Below are 5845 nucleotides of genomic sequence, written 5' to 3'. Positions count from 1 at the left end.
ATAGTGAGAATTAATGACTACTCTCCATATGGACCTAATTCTGTACTGATTTCCACACTAATAGGATATTTTAATGAACATATTTCAATGTGCATGTGAAAAAGATTTTGAGTGTGTTTTTGTGAGTGTGTGTGTGTGTGTGTGAGAGAGAGAGAGTGTTCGTGATCCATTCCTTATTTTTCTGACTGCAGGTGCCTGTGGGGATAAGGTGATGACCCCATCTCCAGGCTCCCTGGCTGTGTCTGCAGAAGACATGGTCACTGCAAGTCCAGCCAGAGTCTCTTATCCAACCTCAAGGACTATGTGGCTTGTCACCAGCAGAAGCCAGGACAAGTTCCTGGACTGCTCCCCTCCTGGGCATCTGCATGGGCAGCTGGGGTCCACTGGAGGTTCAGGGGCAGTAGGTCAGGGACAGATTTCACTCCCCATTAGCAGCCCCAGGTGGAGGACATGGCAGATTTTTCCTGTAACAGCAGCACCACAGTGATCCTCCCAAGAGCCTTAGCCTCAGACCACACCTCCCCCAGGCTGAGGGTCAGGGAGCCTTTGCTCAGCTGCCCTTGCTTCCTCCTCGCAGGGATCTGGCCTTCCTGTCTCCTCTCATTTGACAGGTCACATTTTTTGATTGTTTTCTTGGAGGAATCAGGGTCCAGGAGAAAATAAAGAACACGGACGTTCTGAATAATTATTAGTTCAGCAGGAGATCACCAAACACAAAGGCTGCAGAGGACTTCTGGGACAGTGTGTTTTCAGGTCCCAGGAATCTGCATGTTTCCATGGACAGATGGCATGACTGAGCCAACCATTAGTCCTCACCCTCATAGGACAATCTGGTGATGTTCACACTTAGAGGATTGCACTCATTCTGACTGTGGAAAAAGACAGTGAAGTGTTCCCCTAGTGAGCAAACTCCCTGGGGGTAAAGAGCACCCTGATTCCCAGGATTGGAATGCCCAGCGATTCCCTGCTGAGGCTATTAGGATAACTGTGTGGATGCACTACCTTGTTTACACAGTGACATCTGGTGGAGGAGAGGGGCTCTGTGTTTGCAGCCACCTGGACCTTATCTAAGTGAGCCAGCACTCAGGGTTAGAGGAACACTGCTGAAGGGTAGTCATTGGTGGGGACAATATGTAACTTTTGGGTTATTAAAGAGAAGGCAGAGAGCGGAGAGCACTACTTTGGTCTGCCATCCTCTGTCTGTCTGCACTTCCCTGTGTGTGTCTGTTCTTTGTGGGCCTCCTCCACAGGTGTCCCTGCCCAGGTGTTCCTTACAGAGGACTTATTCTCCCTTTTCCTCTTCCAATCTGAACTTTGTCCATGTTCATCCCTTGTCCTCCTGGTCTCCTACTTCACATGTGATCTTTTTCCACCTGGATGCTTCCAGCATCAGATGCTCCACCCACTAGTTCAAATCCTCTCACCCAGAGAAACCCCACTCTCTGTCTCTCTCTCTCCCTTCATCCCCCTCCTCCTCTCCCTCTCCCTTTACTGTCTCTTTCCAAGACTCTGCTTCTCAAGTGAGCCATTCTGGTGACATTCACTTAAGTGGTTCCCTGCTCTGCCTCCTCTTCTGGCCTCTGTACTTTTCTCTATTTTTGTGAACTGTTCTTATAGTTTCCTTTTCATTTTTATAATTCACAAAAATTGCAGAACAATAAATTCTTGAGCAAGAACTGAATGGCACCCAAGTCAGATTCCTTGGATTGTTTGCCAGAGTCCTTCCCAGGGCCCAGGTCCTGCTCCTCCTGCAGTGTCCATGCTCATTCTGTCTGCTCATTCAGAAGGTCCCTGGACACCTCTGTGTTGTCCTCCACATGTCAGGCCGGGCTGCTGCAGCTGAGGGGGCCACTCCTGGGTGTGGCCTGATATGTGGCCCAGGCAGTCATGGTCCACAGCCCTCAGCTGCACCTGTTCCCTGAGTTCCCAGCACCTTCCTCTCACAGGGCAGAGAATCTGCTGAGCTGCTGCCCAGACCAGCAGCTCATGTGGCAGCTGGGCCACCCAGGCAGGGAGGTTTTTGTTCGGGGCTGCACCACTGTGGGAGGGTTCTCTTTAGCTTGATAGCAGTAATATATTCCAGCATCTTCAGGCTCCACCCTGCTGATTCTCAGTGTGAAATCTGTCCCTGACCCACTGCCACTGAACCTGTCTGAGACCCCAGTGAACCGGTTGGAAATCTTATATATTAGGCCCTGTGGAGCCTGGCCTGGCTTGTGCACAAACCAATACAAGTATGTGTTTCCATCACTGTGTAGGAGGCTCTGACTGGACCTGCAGGAGATGGAGGCTGGCTGTCCAGGGATGACAGGTTCAGAGAGAGGAGTCTGGGTCAGCACAACATCCCCACTGGTTCCTGGAAAAAGAGAAAAGCATAATTATTGTAAATATATGAGACATATTTGTATTTCTTTATATATTTACATAGAATTAGTATTTATGATTTTTGATTTATGTGGCCTAAATATCAGTTTTTAAGAAAGGAATCAAGTTTCTTATCCATAAGTGACTCTGGAGAATTCACCTACAGCATCCTTCTCTTTTCATGTGACAATCTTCATCATAGGAAGTTCCTTGCTCATTCTGGAATGTTCCTCTCTCACACAATCCTAACCAGTGCAATCATATCCTAGAGGCCAAGACTTCTGCCTCTCTCATGTGGACAGAGCACACATGGGCAGAATGGGGGCCAAGGGCTCACCTCCATCCCCCTTATCTTTCCTCATCCCCTCTGTCCTCACCAGGGATCCAGAGCAGCAGTAGCCCCAGGAGCTGAGCAGGGAGCCTCATTTTGAGAAGCTGAGCTGAGGAGTCCTGGTGAGTCAAGGGCAGATTAGAGCTGAGCTTTTATGTCAGCCTTGCAGGAAGGCCCTCCCCAGGGAGCAGCATGCAAATGCCCTGGTGGGTGCTGGGTGGGGAGAGTGAGGGAGGAAGGGGCCTCCTTGTGAGCCCAGGGACATCAGATGTCCTCTATATTTGGAGCCAATACAATAGAGAAACAGCCCAGGCTCTCTGTGGCCTGGGCAGATGGCCCTGTCATGGAAGCTGGCTCTGTGGGGGTCATGGGGTCCAGGGCTGCCACCCTAGTACAGTACTTACACTAGGCTAGGGATGTTGTCTCCAGGTCAACCTCTAGGTGGGGAATGCCAACTGGCTGGCTCCCTCTGAGCTAAGGAGAGAAGGTGACAAGTGCCATCTGACAAGGATCCATCAATGGATTTTCTTTCAGCCACCGCAGGCAGTTGAGCCAGCTGCAGAGCTTCTGTGTCTGCTGTTACCTGGAGAAAAGGAGAGTGTCATGGACAGTGTTAGATGGCCGCTTTTTCTGGCCTAGTGAATGCAATAAGGGCAGAAGGGTCAAAAGAAGATGGTGGGAAAGGAATCTGTGTGTCAGCTGGAGATCCAGCAGCCCTGTGAAGGCAAGAGGAGAAGGTACATGTCCACCTGAGGCAGTAGGTGTGAAATTCCTGGGAGCAAGGTCTGCAAAGTCATGGATATTCTGTCTTGGTCATCTTCATGTATGTGACACTCAGAGTCTTCCCATCACTTCCTCAGGGAAGAACCCCTTGTGGCCACTGGGCAGAATGGACAAGGAGAAGCATTCTATGTTAGTTCTTTCTCACTGATGAGAGAGCATTTATTTTCCCTGCAGCTATTTTCTTTCAGAGTCACTGGGCAGCAGGTGTCACAAGTCCTGGGTTTAACAGGAGATTTCCTTAGTAGAAGACGACTGAATTCAGGTTCTCCTCATGTCAGAGTGATTGCATCTGCACTGATGATCTCCTGGGCCTTGCTCCAGTGGGTCACTGGTGAGAGGGTTCTTGGCCCACTACACTGGGACATGGATTTCAGACTCCTTCTTCCCTGGCTGGGACAGAGTGAGCCTGTATTGTTTTGGCCAACAATGCTGTGCTGCTTTTCCAGACAGCCCGGGTCCTGACACTCCCTCCACACAGTGGGGAAGTTGGTGTGTGGGTCATGACCAGCCAAGGCCCCTGTCATGGTTTCTCTATTACCAATATACCCCTGGGGCTGTCCTCCTGTCCTGAGTGACAGCTTCCCTGAGAACACCGTGAGGAGCAGGTGGGTTTGCATAGTGGCACTTCTGGATTTTGGAGGTGCGGTTCTCCGTGTTTCTTATCTTAATGAGCAAAAGTAAGTAAAATGAAGGAAAATGGGTTGGAGTTTCTTTGAGAGTAAGAAAGCAAAAGTTTTGAGTTTTACAGGGTCCAGAGGGTTGAACACCTTGGTTGGAAGTGTGCAGGTCGGGGAGATTTGCTCATCTTCCAGATTTTTTCCTTGGGAATATGGGAATGTCCTCTTGCCTTGGACTGTGGGACACTCATATTGCAGAAGTAGATGGACTCTCAATCTCCCTTTCTCTCTCTCTCTCTTTTTTTTCTTTTTTTGTGCATATGAGACAAGTTCTCTACCAACTGAGCTAAGTCACCAGCCCCCAGGTAAAGTTTGAATCTGATCTATTATAAGTATTGATTATAATGTTTTTTAATTAAAAAAGTGATGTCACCATATTATTTCAATTGGGTAAAAATGATTGATCACATTGAATAAATTAAAATATTAAAATTTATTTGGTTGTTAATAACATTTCTGGTTTAATGCTAAAATTTTATGAAATGTTAAACAGTTTGCTTTGGATATGAAATACCATCAGATGTCAATAATATTTGGTTTCTTAATGTGTTTTATGTGTTTAGTTCCATGTCCTGTCCCATCATGTCATTTTATAATTTGTTTTTTCAATGTCCTTTCACAGCTGCAAATCTGACATCAGGGATGACTCTCCACTCCATTATGTTTGTTGTTTTCATTCATACTCAAGTTGTCCTTCTGATTTTGGGTGCAGAACCTCTGACTCTGTGGTCTTGGGCCTTATAGGACCATGTGTGAGGATTCAAGAGGGCTTGGGGTGGCCGTGCCTCCTCAGAGGCTCCACGTGGTCACTCAGCAGTGAGACTGTAACTGAGGCAGGATGGTGTCCCTTCCCCTCTCCAACATGCACCTTGGAATAGCAGCCTTGGCAGGGTGGGGGCAGCCCCACTTCCCAGGGGATCCTTCTTCTCCCTCCCCCTCCCTGCTTACTCAGAGCCTGCTGCAGTCCTGGCAGTCCTGGACGATGGAGTCAAGGGTCCTGGTCACACTGACCCTAGCTGAGAGCCTGATCCCTGGCTTGAATGGGGCCCTGAAGGGCTCCCAGGAGTGGGTTCTGGGCTGTCTTCTGGCTGTGGCTGCAGAGCCAGGTCCTGAGCTCTGGTGTGGGCAGTGCTGTCAGAGCCTCAGGGCCAAAGTGGCCACAGCTCAGGCCTGTCCTGGTCATGGGGATGGAAACTGGCCCCAAGGATGTCACTTCTCTTTGTCTCCCTGTCTTTTTTTTACCATTTCCTGAATCTTTCCTCCCTCCCTTCGTCCCTTCATTTCTACAGTTTTTTCTTTATTTTGTTGTGTTTTTCTAGCTTTTATTTATTTATTTTTAATTTTTATTGTTGGTTGTTCAAAACATTACATAGTTCTTGATATATCATATTTCACACTTTGATTCAAGTGGGTTATGAGCTCCCATTTTTACCCCATATACAGTTTGCAGAATCACATCAGTTACACATCCATTGATTTACATATTGCCATACTAGTGTCTGTTGTATTCTGCTGCCTTTCCTATCCTCTACTATTCCCCCTCCCCTCCCCTCCCATCCCCTCCCCTCTCTCTACCCCCTTGTATTATTTTTCCCTTTCCCCTCACTTCCTCTTGTATGTACTTTTGTATAACCCTGAGGGTCTCCTTCCATTTCCATGCAATTTCCCTTCTCTCTCCCTTTCCCTCCCA

At 48.2% G+C, this 5845-nt stretch overlaps 1 long non-coding RNA gene across 4 annotated transcripts in view; it reads right to left on the bottom strand.

The window, feature by feature from the left end:
* Positions 1-2112: 2112 nt before the first annotated feature.
* Positions 2113-5845, bottom strand: part of LOC125618848 — a 222777-nt gene continuing 219044 nt past the window's right edge. For 3 of the 4 annotated variants that reach the window (XR_007350233.1, XR_007350234.1, XR_007350232.1), the window contains exon 2: positions 2113-2356. This is a non-coding gene — a long non-coding RNA (uncharacterized LOC125618848). Of the gene's footprint in view, positions 2357-2741; positions 3019-5845 lie in introns of those variants that run through there. The other variant, XR_007350231.1, reaches the window with a different exon arrangement.

The sequence above is a fragment of the Marmota marmota genome, unplaced genomic scaffold, assembly GCF_001458135.2.
Source record: "Marmota marmota marmota unplaced genomic scaffold, marMar, whole genome shotgun sequence".
Taxonomy (NCBI): domain Eukaryota; kingdom Metazoa; phylum Chordata; class Mammalia; order Rodentia; family Sciuridae; genus Marmota; species Marmota marmota.
This window is presented reverse-complemented; position numbering and strand designations above follow the sequence as displayed.